At 35.0% G+C, this 13,828-nt stretch overlaps 1 protein-coding gene across 20 annotated transcripts in view; it reads right to left on the bottom strand.

The window, feature by feature from the left end:
- TRDN (triadin) overlaps window positions 1-13,828 on the bottom strand; it is a 407,680-nt gene that overhangs the window by 21,784 nt on the left and 372,068 nt on the right. The gene's annotated exons all lie outside the window — the stretch shown is intronic.

Genomic DNA, 13,828 nt, shown 5'->3' with positions numbered 1-13,828 from the left:
TGGGTAACCTGTACTAATTTTTTAAAATTTTGTTTCCAATCGCATGTTGCATGTGGAAAATAATGAGTTCTCCGTATTAACTTTATACCTATTACTTTTTTTTTTTTTTTTTTTTTTTTTTTTTGAGATGGAGTCTGGCCCTGTCACCCAGGCTGGAGTGCAGTGGCGTGATCTTGGCTCACTGTAAGCTCCGCCTCCTGGGTTTGCGCCATTCTCCGGCCTCAACCTCCCGAGTAGCTGGGACTACAGGCGCCCACCACCACGCCTGGCTAATTTTTTGTATTTTTAATAGAGACAGGGTTTCACCGCGTTAGCCTGGATAGTCTCAATCTCCTGATCTCGTGATCCGCCCGTCTCAGCCTCCCAAAGTGCTGGGATTACAGGCGTGAGCCACTGTGCCCGGACACCCTACTACCTTTTTAAACTCCCTTACTAATTCCAGTTTTTGTGTTTATACAGGTTTTAGATTTGCTACACAGAGAATCATGTGAATAGGGATGGTTTTGTTTTTTCCTTTCCAAATGTATTAATTTTTTTTCTTGCTTTTTTGCAGTAGCATAAAGGAGAAAATGGAAAAGAGACAATATTTTGAAGAAACGATGGTTATGGATTCCTCAAGTAGGTACAAGAAAACGATAAATTCCTGTGCCCTGGATGATGTGAAAGAAAAAAGAAAGGTTTTCAGGAATGAAATGATGTAGAAAAGCTGTCAAATAAGTAAAAACTGAGAATGTTTTCTACTAATAGAACTCTACCCAAGGCAATTTCACAGAAGGCACTACTAGGAAAAGTATGCTATCAAAAGAAAGTCAAAAAGGCAAAAGAAATGGTGAACAAACTGGTAAACATGTAACTACATATAGGCACATACTGATTAAATAAATAATACTAATAAAATTCACATATTCAGGATTTTGAACAAGATTACCATGTAAATCAAAATTAGATGTGTTAGAATTTAAATGTTTTCATATTCCTCTCTTGTTTAGAAGGGGTTTTCAAATAGCAATTTTATACTTTGTTAGGTGGGTATGGTAAAAATGTAAGGATAATCACTAAAGTAATAGAAATAAGGTATAGTGTCTGCAAAATGGAATAATGCAAACATATGAAAGGAAAAAACCCTCAATTTATGAAAGTCGAGAAAGATGATAAAGAAGCATTGAGAGAGCATGAGAAAGAGAAAGCAACAAGTAAGACAGTGAGAACCAGACCTACGATATTAATAATCACGATAAATGTAAATAGTCTACATTCATCAGATTAAAACTAAAGATCATTGTAGTACATAATGTAAAATAAAATTTAGCTCAATATTTTTGGATAGACACGTATGTAAAACATAATGTCACGAAAGGACATAAAGGTTTAATTGAAAATACATTCAGATAAAATATTAACCAAAAGAAAGCTAGAATAATTAGACTGGGAGAGGTGGCTTATGCCTGTAATCCCAGCACTTTGGGAGTCCGAGGCGGGTGGATCATGAGGTCAGGAGTACGAGGCCAGCCTGGCCAAGATGGTGAAACCCTGTCTCTACTAAAAAATACAAAAAAAGTAGCCGGGACCAGTGGCGAGCACCTGTAATCCCAGCTACTCAGGAAGCTGAGGCAGGAGAATCTCTTGAACCTGGGAGGCGGAGACTGCAGTGAGCCGAGATCACGCCACTGCACTCTAGCCTGGGCGACAGAGCAAGACTCCGTCTCAAAAAAAAAAAAAAAAAAAAAAAAAAAAAAAAAAAAAGAAAAGAAAAGAAAAGAAAGAAAGAATAGTTATATTAATATCAGGCATACCGCATAATACTCTTGTTTTTGTTTGACACGGAGTCTCGCTCTGTGGCCAGGCTAGAGTGCAGTGGCACGATCTCAGCTCACTGCAAACTCCACCTCGTGGGTTCAAGCAATTCTGCCTCAGCCTCCCAAGTAGCTGAGACTACAGGCATTCACCACCATGCCTGGCTAATTCTTTGTATTTTAGTAGATACAGGATTTCACCATGTTGGCCAGGATGGTCTCTCTCTCCTGACCTGGTGATCTGCCCACCTCGGCCTCCCAAAGGGCTGGGATTACAGGCGTGAGCCACAACGCCCAGCCATACACTCTTTTTATTTTTATTTATTTTTTTTATTTTTTATTTTTTTTTTGAGACGGAGTCTAGCTCTGTCGCCCAGCCCAGGCTGGAGTGCAGTGGCGCGATCTCGGCTCACTGCAAGCTCCGCCTCCCGGGTTCACGCCATTCTCCTGCCTCAGCCTCCCGAGTAGCTGGGACTACAGGCGCCCACAACCGCGCCCGGCTAATTTTTTGTATTTTTAGTAGAGACGAGGTTTCACCGTGGTCTCGATCTCCTGACCTTGTGATCCGCCCGCCTCGGCCTCCCAAAGTGCTGGGATTACAGGCGTGAGCCACCGCGCCCGGCCGATACACTCTTTTTAAAAAGTGCATTGTAAGGGATATAGAAGTCATCATATAAAGCTAAATGTTCAATATATCAGAAAGACACAAAATTGATATAAAGTTATGTATAACATGAAATAGCACCTGATATAAAAATTGAACTACAGGGATAAACTGATAATTTCTCATCATAGAAGGAGATGTCAATATAGTTTCTTCAGTTATTGATACTTCAAATATACAAAAAGTCAAAGAATATGCAGCGTAATTGAAAGTACAATTAAGCTTGATTTAATGGCTACAGAATTGTGCTTTCAACCATTAGGAAAGACACAATCTTCTCAATAATATATACAGTATTCACTGAAACTAATAGGTTAGTACACAAGATAAACACTGAACACATTTCAAAGAAAAGACTCTTCCTGTGATTACTACACAATTAAATTGGAGTTTGGTTAAACAAGAATAACTTCAGTAATTCTCATAGTTTTGGAAATTTAAAAATATATTCTATAAATAAAATCGATATAATAAACTAGTTAAAATTAATTATAGTGGAAATTAAATATGCTTAACATTGAATTGTAATGAAAATACTACCTATAAAATTTTGTGGGATGCTGCTGAAGTAGTGCTTAAAGGAAAATTTATAGCTGTTACGTACATATGTAAAAGTAGAAAGGAAATAGATTAATAAACTAAGCATACATATTTGATATTTATAAAAGAAACAGAAAAACCTCAAATAAATGGGAAGCAATGCAAATATCCATCAAGAGTAGAACTGATTAAATATGTATGTTCGCCGGGCGGGCGGTGGCTCATATCCATCAAGACAACCCCGTCTCTACTAAAAAATACAAAAAAAAAAACTAGCCGGGCGAGGTTGGCGGGCGCTTGTAGTCCCAGCTACTCGGGAGGCTGAGGCAGGAGAACTGATTAAATATGTATGTTCACAAAGTAATATACTATATGGCAGTGAAAATAAGTAAAATGTAACTACCTAAAAATACTGATAAACCCGAGAAGCATAACATTAAGTAAAAAATTTCAGAGTATGTTCTACAATGTGCTATACACACACAGAGATGACAGACCAACACATGTCATAAAATTAGGAAAAAGTAATCAAGGGAATCATAAAAATGAGACTCATTGTAGTAGTTACTTCTGATAGGAATGGAGGGTTGGAATAGTGAAGTCCCAGTATTTGTAGTATCCAGTTTTCAACTATATGTTACTTTGTATATACCAGAAACTACATAATAAAGTATTTTTAAAGAATAAAATACACTGGAATAATTTACATTTGTAAGAAGGATAGGAAATTCAAATTTTTGATATTAATTTGTATATAAATGAAAGTTATGAAAAAAAATGATGATCTCTCTCCCAAAACTTTATTTTCCAATGAATTATTTTAGAAATGGGAAGGTCTTTTTTTCTCTTTCTGTTTTTGATTGCAATATATAATCAATCTTACTTGCTGAAACAATGTAAGAAAAAAAGCCATACATACAGTTATATATTTATAGCAATGGATTTTTTTTCCACAATCAATATTAACAAAGTAGGAAAAGAGACTTAATAGTCATTTTAGTTTCAACGATTCAGTTTACTTTTTGGAAACATTTAGATCTAATTTTAGACAAATGAATTCAAAACATAATCGGGCATGAATAACATTATTCACACTCATTTTGTAAAGTTAAGTAAACAATGTTTAAAGACTTCTTCTGTAACTACATCCGAATTAGACTATGAAATTTTCTTGTGCAGTGCTAGATATGGGACTGGCATATGTTGTAAAGCGATAAAATTGATTCATTTATTTAAAAGTTAAAATGTTGATATGTCATTTTATCTTAGACAATTTAATTAGTCTGAGATAACATAAATTACTTGATTTTTGAGGTGAATTTACTCTGAAGTAGCTTTTAGGTTGAATGTGATTATTTTAGAAAATATCATTAATTTAATTATGTAAAAAAGGAAACTAAAGATCCTATCAACATAAAATGAAGCATATTCTGTTTGTGTTTAAGAATTTCTGTGTTTAAGAAAATTAGTTGTTTTCTGCCACTGAATTATCATTTTATAATTTACTTACTCATTAATAGTAACATTATTATTTGACAAATTGAAATATTCCTTCAAATGGGAATGACATTGGGAAATTCTAGTTTTCTGAAATTATTGAACATTTTCAATTTGGGAAAATATAATCAATAAAAATAGCTTACACTTTTATTTATTCATCATTATATATATATTATAACAAATAACATGCCTTAGTTATGGTTAATTATAGTCATTAAAAGAATCCATACTAGATATTAATTTCAGAGTTTTCTTTAGAGACATAAGATACACTAAACATGTAAATTCAGAAAAAGACTATTAACTTTTATATCTATGAAATCTGTATTTAATTTTACCTTATGCTTAAATTTCAGATGAATTTTCAAAGTGCTTAATTCTGACATCTAAAATATCTATTATACTCTAATATTGAAACAACTACCTTATTTACTTAGCATATTTATAAAGGAAGGAAAAAATGCAGAGCCAAAAATCTAGATCAGAATATTAAAAGTTATAAAGCTTATACCACAAAAGTAAGACAGAAAGAAAGTTGTTTAAAACATGGAAATCCTAAGTACTTTTCTAGAAGGCTTGGTTGAAACTTCATTGTAAAGTAATAAACTTCTTGAAAACACTAAATTTATTATTATAGCAATGTCAAAGTTAAATTTATTATCTTGGACTAATATCAAAATTGTATGTCAAAGATTATAATGATCTCAAAACTTGGTGCATTCACGTAATTTTGATGAAGTACTAATGGCAAAAATGCTCCCCTATTCAAGAAAAAAAAAAAAATACAGGAAAGATGGCAAAGTTAAACCTCTACATACAATAATCTCAAGAAATGTTCCTACTACATTATTTCATTTGAATTACTCATTTTGAGGATCTAATCAACCTAGCTTTATTTAAATGTTGACTCCCGGACAATAGCAAGAAAATAACTATGCACACCTATAAAATCTTTTTCTTTGATATACCCAAATCTATTTTGGGTATATCAAAAATAGACCCCCTGTAGCCTTACGACTCATCTAGTTGAAAAACCTTCCCTCAGTATTGTTTGCCTTTTAAGAATGTATTTTATCATCCCTTGGTTTTATTTCACATTTTGCCTTTGGGTAAGTTCCTGGAAAATAATATTTTAGGATGTATTTTTGCTTTTTTAGAGAAAAAGTTTTCAAAAAATTTAAAATGTTAATATCAGGAATAGATAGTGGTGTTATTTAAATTTTAAGAATGTAGGTTTTTTTGCTTTTAATTTTTAAGATAATAAGTACTAAATATAACACAATCTCACACATCCTCCTCCCAATGTCTTCCTCCAAACTCCATGAAAAGCACACTATTTATTATATATTTACCATATCTACAAAAATAAAGATACAGAATGAAAATCAAATGACTATTTAGAAATTAGAAAGCCAGAGGCTGGGAGCAAGATGGCTGTCTAGATTCAGCTAATACGAGCCTCTTCCATGGAAAGAAACAAAAATATCAAGTAGATAGTCAGACTTTGAATAGATGGTCCAAGAGATTACACTGGAATTCAACAGAGAAGTGATAGGAAGCACCAAAAGCAGAGAAGGAAAACAAAGTGTAGCAGTCTGTCTGGCTATGATTGGCTGGGAGCCAGGAGAAGCTCTGGAACATGGGGAAAGTGTAAGTGTTTTCCAAGGGCTCCACATTTCAACCACAGACTAACAGTACTGGATATGGGAGAGTTCCTCAACTCTTGCAGGCCTGAAGACTAACATGGAGAGCTGCCTGAAAATTATGCAAAGGCATTGCTCCAAAGAAGGAACTCATATTGAGTCCCACAGGCTTCCAAGCCCTGAGCAGCTACAGCTTGACATCATTCTGAGAGCTCAGCTCCAAAAGGACTATGTCCTGCCCTGGAGTCAATGCTGCCATTGCCACCATAAGGTCAAGGAGGGAGAAGGAAGGCCTGACACTTTCATGTGCCCTGAAGACAAATTCCACTGTTGCTGCTGCAGGTTGCTGCAGGACCAAGGTGCAAGAAAATTACATGCCCCTCGTTGCCTGCCTGTGCCACTCTATTGAGAGTGGCCCCATCATCCTTAGTGGCAGTTCCACAGCTGTCCCCAGTCTCAGAGCACAGCCCCAGAGAGAACTGTGTTCTGCTCTGGGGCTAACATCACCATGGCCACTAACGAGAGAGAGGGAAGGCAGGCCATTTTCAGACACCCAAAGTCAAAGCTAAAGTACCCTATCCAAATCAACAACACATACACATCTTTAGGAAAAAGTCCTCTCCTATTAAAGCAAATCCATAAAATTGGAGGAAACAACTGTTACACCAGATACACAGATAGCAACATAAGGATACAGAAAACAAAACAAGAAAATACGACACCTACAAAGGAATACAATAATTATCTAGCAATAGATCCCAATGGAAAAGAAAATCACAAAATCCCACATAAAAATACCAAAATACTGATTTTAAAGAAGTTCAGTTAGATACAAGAGAAATCTGAAAAACAATACAGAGAAGTCAGAAAAACAAATTAGGATATGAATTGGAAATTTAAAAAAGAGATAGCTATTTTAAAATGGAACCAAACTGAAATTCTGAAACTGAGGAATTCATTGATAAAATACAAAACACACTGGAAACCTTTTTCAATAGGCTAAATCAAGTAAAAGAAAGAATCTCAGAACTTGAAAACAGGTCTTTGGAAATAATCCAGTAAGCCAAAAATAAAGAAAAATAACTTAATGATGAGCAATTTTTTTTGTTACAATTAGGATGACATAAAGTGACAGAATATTCAAATTATCAACGTCCCCAAGATCAAAGAGGGTTGGAAAGGGTTAGAAAACCTGTTTAATGAAATAATAGATGAAAACATCTCAAGTCTAGCAAGACACTTGGACATCCAGTCACAGGAAAAAACTAGCAGGAATTTATAGAACATTTTGTCAACAACTACAGAATATTCAAGTTTCTCCAGTTAGAGAGAAAACTGACTAACAGAAAGCAACATCAACATCAACAAAAGGGATGCCCATGCAAAAAACCCTATCCAAAAGTTACCAGCATCAAAGATCAAAGTTAGATAAATCCACAAAGATGAGAAAAAGCCAGTGCAAAAATGCTGAAAATTACAAACCAAATGCCTCTTCTCTTCCAAAGGATAACAACTCCTTGGCAACAAGGGAACAAAACTGGATGGAAAATGAGTTTGACGAATTGACAGAAGTCGGCTTCAGAAGGTGGGTAATAACAAACTCTTCCAAGCTAAACGAGCATGTTCTGACCAAATGCAAGGAAGCTAAAAGCCTTGAGAAAAGATTACAGTAACTGCTAAGTAGAATAACCAGTTTAGAGAAGAACATAAGTGACTGATGGAGCTGAAAAACACAGCACAAGAATTTCCTGAAGCATACACAAGTATCAATAGCTGAACTGATCAAGAGGAAGAAAAGATATCAGAGATTAAAGATCAACTTAATGAAATAAAGTGTGAATTCAAGATTAGAGAAAAAAGAATAAAAAAGAATGAACAAAGCCTCCAAGAAATATAGGACTATGTGAAAAGACCAAACTTATGTTTAATTGGAGTACCTGAAAGGGATGGGGAGAATGGAACCAAGTTGGAAAACACACTTCGTGATATTATCCAGGAGAATTTCCCGAATCTAGCAAGTAGGCAAACATTAAAATTCAGGAAATACAGAGAACACCACAAAGATATTCCTTAAGAAGAGCAACTCCAGGACACGTAGCCAGCAGATTCACCAAGGTTGAAATGAAGGAAAAAATGTTAAGGACAGCCAGAGAGAAACGTCAGGTCACCAACAAAGGGAAGCCCATCAGACTAACAGCAGATCTCTCTGCAGAAATCCTATAAGATATAAGAGAGAGGGGGCCAATATTTAACTTTCTTGAAGAAAACAATTTTCAACCAGAATTTCATATCCAGCCAAACTAAGCTTCATAAGTGAAGGAGAAGCAAAATCCTTTACAGACAAGCAAATGCTGAGGGATTTTTGTCACCACCAGGCCTGCCTTACAAGACCTCCTGAAGGAAGCACTAAAAATGAAAAGCAAAAACTGGTACCAACCACTGCAAAAACATACCAAAATGTGAAGACTATCAACACTGTGAAGAAACTGCATCAACTAATGTGCAAAATAGCCAGCTAGCATCATAATGACAGGATCAAATCCACAGGGAACAATGTTAACCTTAAATGTAAATGGGCTAAATGCCCCAATTAAAAAACAAAGACTGGTAATTGGATAAAGAGTCAAGACCCATCAGTGTGCTATATTCAGGAGACACATCACACGTGCAAAGACATACATAGGCTCAAAATAAAGGGATGCAGGAACATTCATCATGCAAATGGAAAGAAAAAAAAAAAGCAGAGGTAGCAATCCTAGTCTCTGATAAAACAGACTTTAAACCAACAAAGATGAAAAGAGACAAAGGAGGGCATTACGTAATGGTAAAGGGATCAATGCAATAAGAAGCACTACCTTAAATACATACGCACCCAATACAAGAGCACCCAGATTGAGAAAGCAAGTTCTTAGAGACCTACAAAGAGGCTTAGTCTCCCACACAGTAATAGTGGGAGACTTTAACATCCCACTTTCAATACTAGACAGGACAAGAAGACAGAAAATTAACAAGGATATTCAGGACTTGAACTCAGCTCTGACCCAAGAGGACCTAACAGACATCTACAGAACTCTCCACCCAAATCAAATAGATATACATTCTTCTCAGCACCACATAGTACTTACTCTAAAATTGACCACATAATTGGAAGTAAAACACTCCTCAGCAAATGCAAAGTAATGGAAATTGTAACAGTCACTCAGATCACAGTGCAATCAAATTGTAACTCAGGATTAAGAAACTCACTCAAAACCACAAAACTACATGGAAACTGAACAACCTGCTCCTAAATGACTACTGGATACGTAACGAAATTAAGGCAGAAATAAATGAGTTCTTTGACACCAGTGAGAACAAAGACACAATGTACCAGAATCTCTGGAACACAGATAAAGCAGTGTTTAGAGGGAAATTTATAGCACTAAATGCCCACATGAGAAAGCAGGAAAAATTCAAAATTGACACGCTAACATCACGATTAAAAGACCCAGAGAAACAGGGCAAACAAATTTAAAATCTAGCAGAAGACAAAAAATAACCAGGATCTGAGGAGAACTCGAGGAGATGGAGACATGAAAATCCCTTCAAAACATCAATGAATCTAAGACTTTTTTTTTTTTTTTTTTTTTTTTTTTTTTTTTTTTAATGATTAACAAAATAGACCACTAGCCAGGCTAATAGAGAGGAAAAGAAAGAAGAATCAAATAGACACAATAAAAAATGATAAAGGGGATATCACCTCTGATCCCACAGAAATACAAACTACCATCAGAGAATACTATAAACACTTCTATGCAAATAAACTAGAAAATCTAGAAGAAATGGATACATTCCAGGACACATACACCCTCCCAAAACCAAACCAGGAAGAAGTCAAATCCCTGAATAGACCAATAAAATCTTCTGAAATGTAGGCACTAATTAATAGCCTATCAACCAAAAAAAAAAAAAAAAAAAAAAAACCCAGGAGCAGATGGATTCACAGCCAAATTCTACCAGAGGTACAAACAGGAGCTGGTACCATACCTTCTGAAACTATTCCAAACAATAGAATAAGAAGGACTCTCCCCTAACTCATTTTATGAGGACAGCATCATCCTGATATCAAAACTGGCAGAGACATAACAAAAAAAGAAAATTTCAGGCCAATATTCCTGATGAACATTGATGCCAAATTCTCAACAAAATACTGACATACCGAATCCAGCAGCACATCAAAAAGCTTATCTACCACAATCAAGTTGACTTCATCCCTGGGGTACAAGGCTGGTTCAACGTGTGCAAATCAATAAACGTAATCCATCACATAAACAGAACCAATGACAAAAACCACATGATTATCTCAATAAATGCAGAAAAGTCCTTCGATTAAATTCAACACCCCCTCATGCTAAAAACACTCAATAAACTAGGTATTGATGGAATGTATCTCAGAATAATAAGAGCTATTTATGACAAACCCACAGTCAATAGCACACCGAATGGGCAACAGCTGGAAGCAAGGATGCCCTCTCTCACCACTCCTATTTGACATAGTATTGGAAGTTCTGACCAGGACAATTAGGCAAGAGAAAGAAATAAAGGGTATTGAAATAGGAAGAAAGGAAATCAAATTGTCTCTATTTGCAGATGATATGATTACATATTTAGAAAACCCCATTGTCTCAGCCCAAAAACTCCATTAGTTAATAAGCAACTTCAGCAAAGTCTCAGTATACAAAATCAATGTGCAAAAATCACAAGCATTCCTATACACCAATAATAGACAGAGAGCCATCATGAGTGAACTCCCATTCACAACTGCAACAAAGATAATAAAATACCTAGGAATACAACTAACAAGGAATGTGAAGGACCTCTTCAAGGAGAACTACAGACCATTGCTTAAGAAAACAAGAGAGGAATAAACCAATGGAAAAACATTCCATGATCACAGAGGGGAAGAATCAATATTATTAAAATGACCCTGCTACCCAAAGTAAGTAATTTATAGATTCAATGCTATTCCTGTCAAGCTACCTTTGACTCTCTTCACAGAATTAGAAAAAAACTACTTTAGACTTCATATGGAACCAGAAAACAGCCTGTATAGTCAAGACAATCCTAAGCACAAGGAACAAAGCAGGAGGCATCATGTTACCTGACCTCAAACTATATTACAAAGCTACAGTAAACAAAACAGCATGATACTGGTACCAAAACAGATATATAGACCAATGAAACAGAACAAAGGCCACAGAAATAACACCACACATCTACAACCATCTGCTCTTTGAAAAATCTGACAGAAACAAACAATAGGGAAAGGATTCCCTATTTAATAAATGGTATTGGGAAAACTGGCTAGCCATATGCAGAAAACTGAAACTGGACCCCTTCCTTAGAGCTTATACAAAAATTAACTCAAGATAGATTAAAGACTGAAATAAAAATAAACAAAAGATCAATAAAATTGTGTACTGAAATAATAAAATTAAAACAGCTAGCTAGCCTGAGCAGAAATATAAGAGAACTTAAAGTATAATAAAAAGAAAAAAAAGAAAAAAAAAGAAATAAGACCCAAATAAACTCAGAGGAAAAAGGAGACAGTACAACAGATACCACAGAAATACAAAAGATCATCAGAGAATTATATGCACAACTATATGCTAGGTAACTGGAAAACCTATTGGATACTGATAAACTCCTGAAAACATAAAACTCACCAAGATTGAATCAGGAAGAAATAAGACCTGAACAGATCAACTGTAGCAAAATTTAGTCAGTCATTCCAAAAAATTCCAGTCAAATTCTATGAAACATAAAAAGAAAAACTTCATACCAGTTTTAAAACTATTCCAAGAAATTAATGAGGAGAGAACTCTCCCTAACTCAATCCACAAAGTCAGTATTACCCTGATACCCAAACCAGACAAGGACATACAAAAAAATAAAACTCCCAGCGAGTATCTCTGTTGAATATAGATGCAAAAATCCTCAACAAAATACTAGCATAATGAATCTAATATCATATCGAAAAGATAATATACCATGACCAAGAAGGATTCATCCCAGGGATGCAACGATGGCTCAACATGTGAAAATCAATAAACCTGATACATCTCATCAACAGAATAAAGGACAACCCCTTTGAAAAGAGGGCAAATGAACAGACATCTCACAAAAGAGTACATACAAGCATCCAACAAACATATGAAAACATACTGAGCATTAGTAATTATGGCAGAAATTAAAACCATAATAAGATACCATCTTACACCAGTCAGAAAGTCTATTATGAAAAAGTAAAAAACAAACAAACAAACAAACAAAAAAACCCAAAAAACAACAACAACAAAAAAGATATTGACGAGGATGTGGAGAAAAGGAAGGCTTATACACTGTTGGTTGGAATGTAAATTGGTTCAATTTCTATGTAAACGTTATGGAGATTTCTCACAGACCTAAATTAGAATTAACATTTGACCCAGCAATCCCACTACTGCATATCTACCCAAAGGAAAAGTAATAATTAAATTAAAAAGATACCTGCACTTCTATGTTTATTGCAGCACTATTCACAATCGCAAAGTCATGGAATCAACCTAAGTGCCCATTAAGGGATAATTAGATAAAGAACATGTAGTATTTATATACCACAGAATACTATAAAGCCATAAAAAAGAGTAAAATCATGTATTTTGCAGCAACATGGATAGAGTTGAAACCCATCATAATACGTGAAATAACTCTGAAACAGAAAATCAAATTTATCACGTGTTCTCACTTATAAGTGGGAGCTAAACAATGTGTACACATGGACGTAAAGATAGAAATAATAGACGTGATGACTTCAAAAGGGGGAAGAATAGACTGTCCTAGCCAGATAATCAAGACAAGAGAAAGAAATAAATAGAATGTTCGAGTGAACAATCAAACAAGAGAAAGAAATAAAAGGCATCCACATTGGAAAAGAATTCAAACTGTTCCACTTTGCTGATGATATGATCTTACATTTAGAAAACCCCAAAGACTCCACTAAATAACTTCTAGATTTGATAAATAAATTCAGTAAAATAGCAGAATACAAAATCAACATAAAAATGAGTAGCATTTCCATACACCAATAATGAACTAGCTGAAGAAGAAATCAAGAAGGTAATCCCATTTATAACAGTTATAAGAAAAATACCCAGGAATAAATACAATCAAGAAAGAGAAAGATCTCTGTGAGGAAAACTACAAACACTGATTTAAAAAATTGAAAAGAACACAAACAAAAGACATGCCATGCTCATGGCTGTAAAAGTTAGAGGACCTGGTCCCTGCTAGACAAGATGTGCAGGCACTAGAGTGGAGTTAGAACATGCAAGGGGAAGAGAGTGATGGCCACAAAGCACAGCTATTTCATGAAACTCCTTTAGTTAAACAGAAACAAATGACTGAAAAAAAGTTCTGAGCCCCAAAACCCACTCCTACCACCAACGCTAACAAAATACACATATACATAATGCTGTAAAAGGATTCAGACAAAGAATGATACTTGTTTAGTTTCAAATATATATAGTATGCTCTTCTTTATAAATACCTAAGGCAGTTTTTTGATGCTGGCTCCTAAAAAGCATGATAAAAACAGTGATGTGTGCTATAGAGAAAATAAGCTTCACATACTCAGAAAACCACCTTTTAAACAGAATCATTCCATGATG

The sequence above is a fragment of the Macaca thibetana genome, chromosome 4, assembly GCF_024542745.1.
Source record: "Macaca thibetana thibetana isolate TM-01 chromosome 4, ASM2454274v1, whole genome shotgun sequence".
Classification (NCBI taxonomy): domain Eukaryota; kingdom Metazoa; phylum Chordata; class Mammalia; order Primates; family Cercopithecidae; genus Macaca; species Macaca thibetana.
This window is presented reverse-complemented; position numbering and strand designations above follow the sequence as displayed.